This window comes from Castor canadensis, chromosome 2 (genome assembly GCF_047511655.1).
Source record: "Castor canadensis chromosome 2, mCasCan1.hap1v2, whole genome shotgun sequence".
Lineage (NCBI taxonomy): Eukaryota > Metazoa > Chordata > Mammalia > Rodentia > Castoridae > Castor > Castor canadensis.
The window spans coordinates 23,690,242-23,704,599 of NC_133387.1; the positions used below are offsets into that span (position 1 = coordinate 23,690,242).

Consider the following 14,358-nt stretch of genomic DNA (forward strand, 5'->3'; position numbering starts at 1 on the left):
ATTCTATTTGAGTCAGTGGTTTTCAGGGAAAAAAAAAAAATAATAAACTGAGTTTTTCTCCTGCCTGTGTCCTTCCTTTCTATGCTCTGAGAAGAGTCAGCTTTTGCCTCCCGAGCCTACTGTGTTGTTGTCGGCCTTTGAAGATGTAGCCCTCCTCAGCTTCCCCCTGTTGTCCACCTCTCTGTCGGGAAGCAGACCACCACGTTCATCTCTCCCTGCCCAGGGCAGCCTGAAACCTTACAAAGATGCAGACACGAAGGGATTCGCTTATTTGGCTTTTATTAAATCCGCCAGGAGCAAGGGAGGGTAGATGGAAAGCACTCCTCTAACCTATTATTTCCGTACTGTTAAAATGTAAGGAAGACTGATGTAAGAATCTCCCCTTGCACCAGTCACCACCCTGGTATGCACTGAGTTTATGAATCATCTTCTAAACTCACAGCTAGTTTTAAAAATTAGCTTCCAGACTAGGTCTGCAGGAAATAAGATTGTGTGAGGTCATGATCATGTGGAATGGACGTTGAAGCTACTTCCCTGCTCCCATCAAGTAGCATGGGGAATCCTGAGGAAGGCGTCATTAGAGGATGTGGCTTTTTAGGCTAGTCGGGTCTGTGTGGAACTTCTCTTTCCAAAGGGTTAATGTGACAGAAACAAGGAGGCGTCGATGTAAAGTTTGGATGTATTCACAGGCAGTGGAGTCGTCCAACAGGTTAGTAAGGCAAATAAGAGAACTTTGACGCCCATCGTGGTGGATATGTCTGTAATCCCAGCACTTAGAAGGCTGACAGAAGGACCGTGAATTCAAGGCCATCTTGGGCTACAAAGTGAGTACTTGGTGTGCCGCCTTAACTTTTAAGATGAATTCTGAAGAGAAAGCTTTAATGAAGTATTCCCCCCACCCCCCAAGAAAAGAAAGTGGCACTGAACAGTGTTTTAGACAGGTCGTGGATCTTTTCCAGAGGGCATTTTTAGTGTACTTACTTAACTATGAGTGGCTGTCACGTGAAACTGAAATGTCACCACCATGTGATAGACTGTCGATTCACTGTGACCTAACGTGCTACTCATGACTAACCCAGAACTCCTGGCCACTGCAGCTGCAGTTCTGTGGCCTCGGTGTTCTGGGCTTAGAGGTAACAGGCAAAACTTAAGTCTCTTGTTCCTCCATCATGTAAACCCATGTGGACTTGAGTCAGCCAAGCTGCAAAAGGTTAGTGACAACACGTGTCCAGGGTACCATGGGCCAGGCGCTGTGCCAAGCTCCTTACAGCAGCCCCACCTTCTTCAAAGATTTATTTCACACAGTTTTGGCCACATGTGGTCAAAAATAATAATAAATTTTAAAAATCAAAAGAAATTTCAAGGACAAAAATCACAAACTCCCATGAGTGCATTACGCAGCTGAATCCAGGCAGAGCAGTTCATCAGAACTGACTTCATTGTGTCATCTGCTGAGTGTTTCCTTGGCCTTAATTTGTGAAAAAACCTGCCTCCCAAAAAGCAAGATCAAAGTTAGGGTAATTCTCTCAGGCCAAAAAGGGCAGGTAATGTGCTTAATTTAAGTGAGAAAGTGAGAAATTTCATCTGTTGAAAGGCAGTATGAAATAAGATCCAGTTTTTGGCAGGCAGTAGCAATGTGTACAACAGAAATTTCTGTGACAGCGATGGCGCCTACTCCATGTGTTTTCAAGTTGTGGGTGCTCAGACCTGCTACAGGTACAGTATCAGTAAATTTGAGTAATTTTAGAGTCCTGAACTCCATGCATCCTGAGCATTTGTGGGCTTTCCGAATCAGCAGTCTCCTTGGAACCATATACCCACAGACACTAAGGAACTACATTGATCTGTTTCTTCTGACCAATAAGCCTCCGTGGCATGTACCATTACAATACCCATTTTGCAAATAGAAAACTAAGGGTTGGAGAAGCCAGGATTCAGATCGCAGCACTGCTAGGCCCAAGCTTTGAATTTGCATCCTGTTTGGTTGTATGACTCATATTTTAGGATTTAGGATTAATTGAATTTGTGGTGGTTTTAACATATTAGGGAAGAATGGATGCACCTCACCTCCCGCATAGCTGGGCACTCTCATGCCCCTACTTTGTTCTAGATCACCTGGCCGTAGCTCATTACTAATGATGGGTATTAGCTCACCTGCACACGTGACTTCAGAAAATGTGCTGTGATTGTCAGGGAATATGTTCAAACAAGGCAGTAACAAAGCAGCTACCCCAACCACAAGCGGAGAGAAACGCTGTGGCCTGGGATGGAATCCCATTTCCATTATTAGGGACTAGTGTTGGGCCTTGTGGGATGTTCAGGCCCTGCTCTGAATGAGGCAGCGTCAGGACCCAGAGGTCTGTTGTGTCAGGACGACTGTCTTGTGTCTGACTATGTGATGCCCGATTGGGGGAGGGAGAGGGGGCACAAGTGATCTCATGGCACAGGGCCCCCCCACTTCTGCTCCCTTCAGTGATCTCCATCCAGCTGATGAAGCTGGTCTTGCTCGACCTGTGCCTGGAAGCTCTTCCCTCCCCTCTTCCTGGCCTGCCACTGCCTGCCCTTCAAGCAGCTCCTCAAGGGGACATCCTGCAGGCAGTCTCCGTGCCTCCCCACACTGGGTCAGAGCCTTTTGTGCCCAGCATACAACATTCTGACTTTCTGTTTTCTTGTCTGTCTGCCCTGACTTACCTTGACCTCTTAAGAGCCAGAAGTTGGGTAGTGTTTATTTTTGGATAAATATCAGCACACAGAGACACTCTTGAATGCTTGAATGGGAGACAGAAATGACATGCCTGGTGACAGTAGAAACTAATTTATTTAGTGTCTGGTGCTTAAGAGTTCATATGAGGTTGGTTCACATACCTTATTTAAATCTCACAGTGTCTCTGGGAAGCAGATTCCTTTATCCCTGTGGAACTGAGAAGGAAGCATCAGCTTGTCCCATGTAACACTTAGTCAGTGGGTGACCTGGCAGGACATGAATTCAGGTCTTCTGGCCCCAAATCCTGCTCTCTAGTGTACCATGTAGCTGTTACAAAGCAAAGGGGTAAAATTGTGCTCAGAATATTTCACAAAAGTAGTGTGTCATTCGGTCCCTACTCAGCTGGACCGAGGAGAATCAATAGGTTTCCATTTTTCTCCTTTATCCGTTTCCTTGTTACATCCTCCTACATGCGTCTCCAATGAAAGTCTTACACTGACACGCCATGGAACCTGTCCAAGTTGCAAGGTGTCAACAGTGAATCTTAGGTGTTTGGACCAGGCTGGCTGCTTTCTCTATTTTCTTGTGGGTAAAGCTTTTAGAAGAGTGGGGATTCGGGGAAAGTGCTTGAGCAAATGAAAAAGGAAGACCATAGCTGTGTTAGTGAGAAGTGAACAGGGTGGGAGGTATGTGTGCCTGGGTAATGAGAAAGTGAGCAAGAAAATGTGCGTGGGCAGCCGGTGTGGTTGGCACACGAGAGGCCGGAGAGAGGTTGCTGGCTGGGACAGGCCGTGCAGTTAAACGGTTGAGCAGATCTTACTAGCAGAGCAGGGTGGTGTTCGCCACAGGCCTGCAGGGTTGCAGTGTGGAAGCACGTGAGCCGGAAGCATCTTTGGACACATGGAGTTGAACATGAATTTTCACAAGTAGGTAACTTGAGGAATACAGAGGAGTTAGAGATTCAGGGCAAGCATTTCCTAAACCTTTAAAAAAAAAAACAAATGAGAACTCAGTTTTGCTCTGTTCTAGGGCCCCAAGGCAATGTTGGTGAAAGGAGAAGTTTTTAATTTCATAGAGAAATGAGTTTTGCTACCACAGCAGGCCAAGGTCATCAGTCCCCTCAGCAACATGGTCAGTCTGAACTTCTCCCTTCATATTTGGATCCTTACAGGAGAGGCCCTGCCTGCATTTAACGCGGCTCCCTTAGGGTGGGAGAAGGCATGGTCAGGAGAACAGAGAGAGAGAGATGCAGTTAGAGGGCCTTCTGCAGAACATTCAAAGGTCAGGGTAACTCAGAAGGACCAGGATAGGCTAATGACATTTGTCTCACATTGATTGAGCAGATGATGATCCTGTTGGGGACACAGGTGTCATTTCTGTCATCGTGGAATCTTAGTAAACATGCAGAAGAGTGGTTCAGGAGAAATTGTGCTAGGAGGAGAAAGGTATGCTGCTGAGTGTTTTCTCTGGAGTGGATCGAGGTGAAGACAGGTAGCCATGTGGAGGCCATCTCCATTTCCGGAACCTGGCGGAATCCCTCTGTCTGCCCCTACAAAGTTGCCAGACTATTTGGGGAACCCTGCCCAGGCCACTGCCTGCCACTTCCTCTTCCATGATTGTCACCTGTGAGGGGAGTAAATAAGGATGGACCGAAATCTCACGACAGGAAATTTCAAACCAGATCGTTCCAAGTGCTCAGAAGCGTGACAGTATGCCTGCAGGACTTACCAGAGCCACCTTCAGCAGAGAGGACCCACTTGGTTGACACGAGCAAGAACCAAGCAAGGGTGGAGAGGCCAGAGGAGGGTGCAGAACACAAACGCTGGCTAATTCTGAAAAGCGGGACCTGCATTGTTGGTTCCCAACATTGTGGGGAGTGTCAGGTACTGAATTAAGGGGAACTTCTTTCCCCGGGGGCTGTCACGAGACCCTGGCTCCGATATTCAGTCTCCTCGAGCTTGAGACCCTCCCGGGAGCCACACGGTGGCTTCCCTTTGTGCCCGTGGCCAGCTGTCTCTATGAACAAGTGTCTCATTCACTCTTCCACCTCCAGCTCTGTGTGCTCTTGGAAATACTCTCCCTCCACTTTGGAAGAAATGAACTTGGACCTTGTGGGCAGGGCAGGGAGGGGGTGGCTAGAAGGAAGCAAGGCCTAGAAGTGTTGTGTCAACACTGGCTCCGAGCTCTAATCTTTTACTACCTGTAGGGACAGGTGGGTGCAGAGGAGCTGCTGGCAGGGAAGGCCGAGTTTTTTCAAGGTTAGGGGTTGTGCAATCGAGCAGAGTATCTTTGAAGCTGCAAGAGGAGGCCAGAGCGGCTGGTTCTCAAAAGCACATTGGGCAGGAGTTTCCCTCTGTGGGTTTTTTTTTTTTTTTTCTCTTGAGTGTCTAAAAGGGATTCTGTGCCAGCACTTAGCTGAGTCTCAGCTGAGTTAACACCAATCCAGCAAAACAAGCAAAATTTTTAAAAAGTACTTTTTTTTTTTTTTTTTTGCAAAGTTTTCCTGAATCTAAAGCACTCACCTCTGTTGCCCTGTACTGATCTCTGAGGGAAAAAATAAGAACATTCTCTCATCCAGTGAAGAAATGGAGGTAGACAGCAACTCACCAGGTTGCGTGGACAAGGCTGTGCTGAGCTTGTGTCTTGGACAGTGACCAGACAAGTGAGAGGAGACGTGAAGAACATTTTAAACATGAGGACTGCCGCGAAACCCCGTCCTCCCCACCCCGTAATCCTAGCAGGAGACCTCGGTGCAGGTGCTTGTGCTCTGAGTGTGCAAGTCGGGCTGCAACTTGGGAATGCACGGGAAGCTGCACAAGGCTGGTCTGATGAAGCAGTAGCGTTGAAACCCACATCTGCAGAAAGCTCTACCCCTTCTTTATCATCTCTGCATGGTGACCAGGCAGGCTGGCCTCCTGGTCTCCCCACCCTGCCAGTGCTGCTGGTGGGAGCTCGCTCCCATGGGCCCTGGAGGCACTGGAGTAGGAACTAAAAGACCGAGCCTCGGCTGTCCCCTTTGACCGAGCGCACGGGATTCTGGCAGAGGACCACATCGTCTGCGGTGTACACTCTGAAGTCAGGAGACCTGGACCTGAGTCCCAGCTCTGCCACTTACAAGCTGAGTGACACTGGAAGCATTACAGTTATGTAAAGACTTTGTGCCTCAGTTTCCTCATGTACCCTCGTGCTGGGGATAGAGCAGGTCATGTGTGTGAAGTGCCTATACGGTGTTTGCCTCTCCTGGCAAAAGTCACAGGTGCTCGATTCCATGCCATGGAATCTGTTACCACCACAGCCCCTAAACTGCTTTGCCCTTATGTGTCAAATAAGGTGAGCGTGCTCACTGGAAAGCCAGACAGAGAGGACGGTGGCCCCTGGACCATGGAGTAGGGTCAGGCTGTCACCTCCTCACGGCATGCCCTGCATTCTTCCCTTCATGTGTGGCCTCACCGGGAAAAGGGGCCACTCTCAGCTCCAGTAGAACATGGCCTGGCCTCTCCTGGGGTGGCCCATGGGGAGGAATGAGTAGGGACCTCCGGAAGGCTGGCCTGCCTCCCAGAGATAGGGACAGGAGCCGGGAGGGACAGACCCAGGCCTGGGCCCCGCTCTTCCCTTGCTGGTTAGAGATGTCTGTGCTCAGCTCTCTCTGTGCTTTCTGGAGCATGGACAGCTGCCCTTGGCATAGCCTGAGTCAAGAGGACTGCTAGCAACCGGGCACCAGTGGCTCACACCTATAATAATCTCAGCCACTCAGGAAGCAGAGATCAGGAGGATCAGGTTCGAAGCCAGCCTGGGCAAATAGTTTGAGAGGCCGTATCTCAAAAAACCTCATCACAAAGAAGAGCTGGTGGAGTGGCTCAAGTGGTAGAGCCTTGCAATCATGAGGCCCTGAGTTCAAACCCTAGTACTGTCCTCCCACCCCAAAAGAAGCACTGCTGGTGTTTGTGCCCTCATTCCACACCAGTGGCATTTCATTGCTCTGCAGGGATTTTTGGTGAGAGCAAAGCGTGTTTTGGGGGCCCGCTTAGAGCGCTTATAACTCCTCTGAAATTTCTGTGGCATTGATGGTGGGGCTCTGCTCTGTGTGGTCAGAGCCACAAGTTTGGATGGCTCTTAAGTTTCCAGGGCAGTGGCTGTGTGAGGCTGCCACCTTGTGGCGAGCAGCGGGCAGTGCATGTGTAGCTTGCTCCACCCTGGGTGAACCCTTCTCCATGACTCTCCCTGCACATGGCATCCCAGCTCTGGGACTTAGCATTTCTGCCTTGGCATCCCTCTAATCCGCACTTTGGTTTCATTGCCCACAATCATTGTGTCCCCACAGCTCTTCTGTCAAATGTCTTTCCCCTGCTTTGGGGCTCCTCCTGGACAGTCCCCAGCCCCAGACTGCATTGTGCACCTGCTCCTCTGTCCTCCCCTCTGACTTACCTGGCTCATGGCTGCTCAGCAACAGTCATCTCCTCCAAGAAACCCTGGGCATCATCAGCTTCCCTCTTACCCATGCTCACTTCCCTTAGCATCCCTCAGGTTCTTTTTTTGGGAGGAAAAAGAAAGCAGCTCACCTGGGTCTGCCACAGAAACCATCCCCATCCACCCACCATGCCTCCAGTTTCCTAAAGCAAGGCTTCAGTCACACTGCGTTCTTTAAAATTCTTACAAATTCTTTAGTCCAGGCCTCCACAGAATGACCCAAACCCACCCATGTTTGCACCTGTCTTTCTATGATTCTAAGCACCATTCATATTTTAGGACTCAGCAAGCACTTGCTGATGACTTAGTCATTTGACAGGCAGTGTGGCGAAAGCATGGCACATATCAGCCTCCCTCTTAGCCATGCCCTCAGCATGCCTCAGATTCTTTTTCCATTCAAAGGTGTTTCTTTGAAGGCCACTCATGGTGTAATCCCAGATTGGGATGATCAGGGTCAGAGGCCACCCTTACAAAAAGTGTTAGGGAGATCTCATGCCAGGATGTGAGCTGGGCATGGTGGTGCATGCCTGCAGTACCAGCGATGGGGGAGAATCGCTGTCTGAGGCTGGCCTCTGGCCACAAAACGCAAGACCCTGTCAAAAAGAAGCTAAAGCAAAAAAAGCTGGGGGTGTGGCTCACATAATAAAATGCTCACATAGCAAGCACAGGCCCTGAGTTCAAGCCCCGGCGCCGCCAAGACAGAAAAGTTCCACTGACCTTCCCTGAGGGAAAGACACTGCTGGTCACCATCGAAGGAGGAGTGGTGGCTCTGTGTCTGGGAGGAGCTGTTGAACCCACTGGAGAGGGGACGAAATGTAGGGACACTCAGGATAGAGACACCAGAGATGAATCCACCACGAAGCGGTGTGTGATTAATCGCCAAGTAAACGGCTCAAGAATGCAGGAGTGATTAAATAAAATGCTGCAGCGAAAGTGCCTGTCCCCTTTGAAACCCCTTCCAGAGCCGCCTCTCACCTGGGCACAACTGCTGCTACAGACATCAGAAGTACCCCGCCTGTTGTCAGAGTCCTTCAGGCCAGGGCTCTGGTGCCCCTCCCCCAACCCCATCCCCCAGGCTGCAGAGGACGAACTGTGTGGTTGAGCATATGTGCCCTAAACATTCATTCCTCCTCCCCTGCCTTGTCTAATCTGTTCTTCCTTTAAAACACGTCCTCTACCCAGCACAGAGGTCCCCACAGCTTTGGTGGCACAGTGGGCAGAATCAGCCTCCCTCTCCCCCGTCAAATCCACGCTCTTTGTAAGGAGCCTCAAAGATGAGCTCAGTGTGCCTGTGCACGTCTGCCACAGGGGACCAGGTCTTTTTCCTTTACAGCTCTGGCACCTGCCACACGTCTGACATGTGGCTCGAATCATGTAAATCTCTTTGGTTGAAAGCACTTAACACAGTCAAAGGCCAGGAACACAGGTTGATTGAACCCAGTGAGGCACAAGCACTATAAGTACCAAGGGTGGTGTGGCAGAGTCGGTCTGGGGAGTTTTCATAGAACGAGCAGGAATCGTGAGGACCAGACAGTAAAGACTCCCACGTGGAGGGGCGCAGCGTGGACGACTGGAGCTGTTCCGCCAGTCTCTGGGCACAGACCAGAAGGAGGGAGGGCAGAGGCCGCAGAGTGCCGGGGAGGGCTGCACTTGGATGCTGGGAAGGCCTCAGGCACACCCTGGTCCCTTGCAGCTGATGAGTGAAAACCACTGTGACTTACGACAGTGGCGTTGTACAGAGGTAACCTGGGGTCATCCTGCTCCCTTAACAGCACGAGGCACCCTGTGTTGCCACCTTCATTTCTTGTGGCCTTCTCGTGGTTTCCTCCTCATGGCCTTGTGGCTCATGGGGTAAAACTAGACACTCAGGGTCCGGGTGTGAGGCCCCTCCACCCTTAAGGCCTGGCTCCTTCCTTTCCTAAATAGAAACTTTCCTTCTGGTGCTGCCCTTGACCTGGCTTCAAGCTGTTCTCTGATCCTCTGGGTCCCTCTGCCCTCGTGACTGTAATGACCCGAGAGGCAGCCACACCAGGCAGTAGCAGGTGGTCCTCCTGAGCTGAGTCACTGTTCTGGGAACAGTGCCCTGGCAAGGCCGTCCCAGGCAAACTGGGACTGGGGAGAAGTGCATCAAGCCTCTGCACCTGGCCTCAGGGTCTATGAGGGCTTCTTTTAATGTGGCAGAGCAAGCGAAGGAAATAGGAGTTTTTGGCAAAGCTCAAAGAAGTTTTCCCATAATTATAGTTATGGTCCATGGTCAGTCATTTTATTTCAGCACAGTAAAATTACCCACTTGCAGGTATCATTTAAAAATAGAGCCAGGCATGGTAGAGCATGTCTGTAATCCCAGCTCTTGGGAAGCTGAGGCAGGAGGATCACAAGTTCAAGGCCAGCTTTGGGCTATATAGCAAGACTCAGTCTCTAGGGGGGAAAAAAAAAGGAATTTTCAAATGATGTCTTATAACCTGTTTGAACTTGTGTCTTAAGATAGCTCAAGGACCACCAACATGACAGAGATAGTCTAAACCATTGATATTCTAAGAAATGTGAAAATGAGGCTCTTTTTAAAAAAAATTTAGTCATAGATGTTTTTGAAAAAAATTAAGATTTTTTTGTTGTTGTTGTTCATTCCCAGAGAAGAGAAAGGAGGCAGTTTTTTTTTGTTGTTGTTGTTGTTTTTTAATGTAACTTACTCACCACGCCAGTGACTAGAGATGGGTGACCTCAGTCCAGAGCAGCCAGTTAGCCACAGCATCTCTCCCGCCTGGGAAAATGAGCTTCTTCAGCAACAAAAGAAAACAGGCACACGTCTGACCACCCAGTGATTTCAGCTGATCAGTATTTTTCAAAACAAAGAAAACCGAACAAAAAGCCCCTCTCCATCTTCACGACTGCATAATGGCTGTTGGGAAACACCACCAGCTTGCTCAGTGCTAATACAGCCATGGAAAAGTCTGGTGACAATTAGTCAGTTGTCAAATGCAAATAAATGTTCCATGCAATATTAACTGTGTTGTCACCACTGAGAGCCTTCACAATGGGAGGGAATAGCACCGTGGCTCGTTCTTTCTAAGTACAGAATTTTTTTTTTAACTTAAAAACAAGTTTTAAGTTTTTGACCACACACACCATGTGCCCAGTTAATTTTATGCAACTGAAGTGTCCCCAAAGGGAAACGCCCCATCATTTTCTTGAGCAACTGTTCCTGAACTCAAAATACATGGGGTCTCAGGGGCCAGCCTGGGCCTGGCCAGGACTTCCCCAAAGTCTGCGGAACGCCACTACTTAGTGGACAGTTATGCTGCAGACTGACCGGAAGTTGGAGTTTGCTTTGTTTCCTGTTTGCTTAGCACGAGTACTGTCTGCATAAGAAATAAGGGCAGTCAAAAGGTTTTCTGGGTTTTGTAAGGCAGAGAAATTCAGGCAAATCCTAGAATCCAGGACCAGATCCGCATTCCTGCAACGCTAATGACTTCAGATCAACGAATGCTAATTCAGAACTCATTGGAAGCTAGAAGTCCTGGAGTCCATTTGTCACTCACTGGATTGGAGCAAAACAGCACTCATTAAAAGGGAAGCTTTCTTTGTTCTTCATTATATGGCCTGTGGAAGGTGGGGGAATGTGCCTGTCTTTGGATGGAGGTTGTAGAACAGCCCAGCTTTTTTGAGAGATTAACCATCAGGAGCAGCGGGCTCTAAGTGGGATGCCCTCCACCTGTGTGGAGCCTGTGTTACTAGGTCCTAGGTGACAGTGGCACACAGGGAGCCTGGACGGGGCCTTGGAAGCACTCAGGCGCTGATGAGTTAAAGGCAGAGAGTCAGTAGGCGCGGGTTTGTTTATCCTGTCTTTCTGATGTCAGAGCCAACATTCTTAATGGTTTTGAATGATTCAGAATGTTCCTTTTTCGGCAGGGCTGCGTTCCACACATGGGCTCAAGACTAAAATCTTTAGGTGAGGTCCAAAGTAGAAAGTAGCCTCACACTTAATGTCGTATTTTACTGTCGTCTTATTTGAGAGCAGAGGGCTTATTTGAGAAATGAAGGGATGGCAGCAGGGAGGCTCTGGTTGGCCAGAGGTCACTGAGCTGGGAAGAGTGGCCAGTCTCAGCCAGGCGTCTGTCCAGAGCTCAAGACTCTTTCCTCCACCCCACGCAGCCCAGTCCAGACCTCAGCAGCGTGGCCTTGGCTGGAAGAGGCAGCTTGCCCTCTGAGGAATGTTCAGAAAATCATTTAGGTCAGAAAGGAGAACCTCATTTTCACAAAGTGAAACAAGTCAGTGATGCACCACAGGCAGCTTTTTCAAAACCTTCTCTGTCGGTGCGGGGTGGGTTTATTGGCTCCTGGATAGAAACAAGAGTAAGGTCATCTGTATGCCAAAATAAAAGACTTGACATACTTTTTTTTTTTTTTCTTGGATGAGAATTAACTCATGCCATAGTAGTCCTTAAAAAAAACAAAACAAAACAAACTTTGACTCCTTAGCATGGGAGAAAGAATTGAGCAATGCACTGAGAACGTGCTGTGCTCGTTGGGGCACCACGTGGATGTGGTGTTGAGAAGATGCTCTGGTCTAGTCGCTTGAGTGGAGCCCAGGGGGAGGTGGCAGAAAGAACTGGATGGAGCAGCTGGAACATCTGGAGCAGCTGGAAGAGCAGGGCCTGAGGAGAGTGTTGACTCACCCGAGGATGTCAGGGAGCCCTGACCTCCACGCAGAAGGACTTGTTTCCTCACAAGCCAGAGGGAGAACGGCCGCCCCTGCTGTGCCAGTACACACACCCAAGAGAGTCTCCCCCAGGCACACGCTATGCCCCACAAGGCCAGGGACCAACCTTACTATGCATGGCGTCCCCAGGAGAGAACATAGACCCTGGACATCCTAGTGTGCGTCAGCACTGTCAGCAACCTCCTTCAAAGTGTGTAAGGACCACGGTCTGAGCCAAGATTAAATAATTTGTCTAAGGATAAAAAGCAAGTCAAAGACGTGGGGATTCACACCCAGATCTCTGCCCATGGAGTCGCCCCTGCAGAGTAACTCCTCTGCCCATCCCTTCCAGATAGCATTTCAGTAATTGTCATTCACCACTTCGTCCTTTTAATAACCTAATCATTGCAAAGCATGATTCCCCCCAAGAAGGTAAACCAGGTATGTGAGAAGTGTCAAGGTTAGCATTGCCAGTGGTCTTTCTGGGGAGGAACTGGTCCTTGGTCCTGGCAACAGTGCTAGTTTGCCACCTCCTTAAGCACAATGTAGAGGAAAAGTTATCTTATTTAGCTTCTGGCATAATTTTGGAGAAAAAGGATAATATTTCTCAGTACCTCAGCTGTCTTCATTTTTAAGGTTATTTTTTTAAAAGATCTGCTGAAGAGACAAGCCTGGCTGCGTTAGGACCGTCAGTGGCCTTTACTCCCTCCCCCTTCCCGGGAGGTAGCACTGTGTAGACATGAGCTCATCCTTCCTGTGCCAAGTGAAAGGGAGAGTTGTGTTTAACTGAAATCTGCCTTGGATTGTTTTCCTCCTTTCTCTCCCATATTTATGTATATTTAAAAGCTAGAGCTAGCTAAGAACAGTGATGCCAAACACCTGTAATCCCAGATGCTTGGGAGGTGGAGTTAGAAAGATCACGGTCCAAGGCCAGCCCTGGCAAAAGCACAAGACCCTACCTGAAAAACAAACCAAAAGCAAAAGGACTGGGGCGTGGCTCAAGTGGTAGAGTGCCTGCCTAGCAAGCGTGAGGCCCTGAGTTCAGTCCCCAGTACCACCAAAAAGAAAAAGGAAATTAGAATCTAGCAACTGTTTCACATTTAAGCTGTGGGTAAAATTTTCCTAACAGAAAACCACACAGTAAGCTGGGAACATGGACCAGAAGGCAGTGCATTGTTTTCTCCTTTGGGTTTTTATGCTCACATTGGATTAAAATGTTGCCAGCCTCCCTTGCTATTTCTTTCTGGAGCGGGGTGGCTGGGGGGAACCTTACCAATTTACCATCTCTTGTGAAGTGGGCAGATGCAGGCCAGAGGCTTTGCACACTCCTGGGCCCTGCCTCGTCCCCCTCTCTGGCCAAATTCCTGTGCACTTACATCTTACCTATGACTTGAAAGTCGCTCCAATGGTTGACTTTCAAGGTGAGTATGATTCAGGGTCTTGTAACGTGATCACTCCCCTTTGCCTTCTACAAGAGTCTGGGGAGGGGGAAGAGACTTGGGGAGCCCAGGGACGGTTCAGGATATCCTGTAAGTAACCTGTTCTCCATCTCCAATTCAATCCACATTCCAGCTAGACAGACGTGTGCCCCTTAGTCATTAAGGTGTCCTGAGAACGGGCTCCTGGCCCCTCTAGAGTACTCCAGAGGACCTGACCACTCCCATTTCCTCTGGGCTTCACCTCTGTGGAGACAAAGACTAGCAAGGCCTTGGGAAAACTGATCCCAATCTCAAAGTCTGCTCCCCTACCTGTCGCCATATGCCCCGTCATACGGTTTATCCCGTGTACATAAATATCTTTTTACTTCTCTGTGTCTCCTGCTGGCTTGTGAATCCTGTGGAGGCTAGCATCATGTCTTACTCACTCCATCATGTCTCCAGAAGCACTGTCCACAGGTTAGAGTCTAACCAACACCTGTTTCTCCTCCTCCTCATAAACTTGGTGTCTGTTCTCACCCCTGCCATCCCTGTTCCCGGCCACCCTTCCGCTCTGGGTGGGGATAGACTCACACTCGGGCCCTCCCACTCACACTGCTCTCCTGACATCTCACATCCTTGCTGTATGACTTCCAACAGGCAGGGTCCCCTCCCCCATTGTCCTCATCCTCTATCCCTTTGACAAAGTTTTATCATCCCCTGCCTTTTTCCCACCTGTCCCTGGAGAACGCAGTCAGACCCTTGTCCTCTGTGAAGTGACTCTTGGCTCATCCATGGGCCACCGAGCCCCTCCAGTCCCAACTGTCTATTGTGCTCCCTGCCAGTTTGACACACTCCAGCACTTACTTATCCCTATACAGTACACATCATCCCACAGTAGGCTTACAGGGTCACATACAGACACGCCCACCTCACCTGCCGACGGGTTTCTCTTAATGGTCTACAGTATACGCAGTGAATAGCCCTGCTTGATTGGAAGAGGTTGGTGGATCTCGAGCATGTTGAGAAGTGGCTTGTGGCTGGACCACACTGCTGTTGGCTGTCCTGTCCAC

The 14,358-nt window shown here is 49.3% G+C and overlaps 1 long non-coding RNA gene across 1 annotated transcript in view; it reads left to right on the forward strand.

Moving 5' to 3' along the window:
- LOC141419659 (uncharacterized) overlaps window positions 1–14,358 on the forward strand; it is a 165,061-nt gene that overhangs the window by 146,916 nt on the left and 3,787 nt on the right. The window lies entirely within an intron of this gene.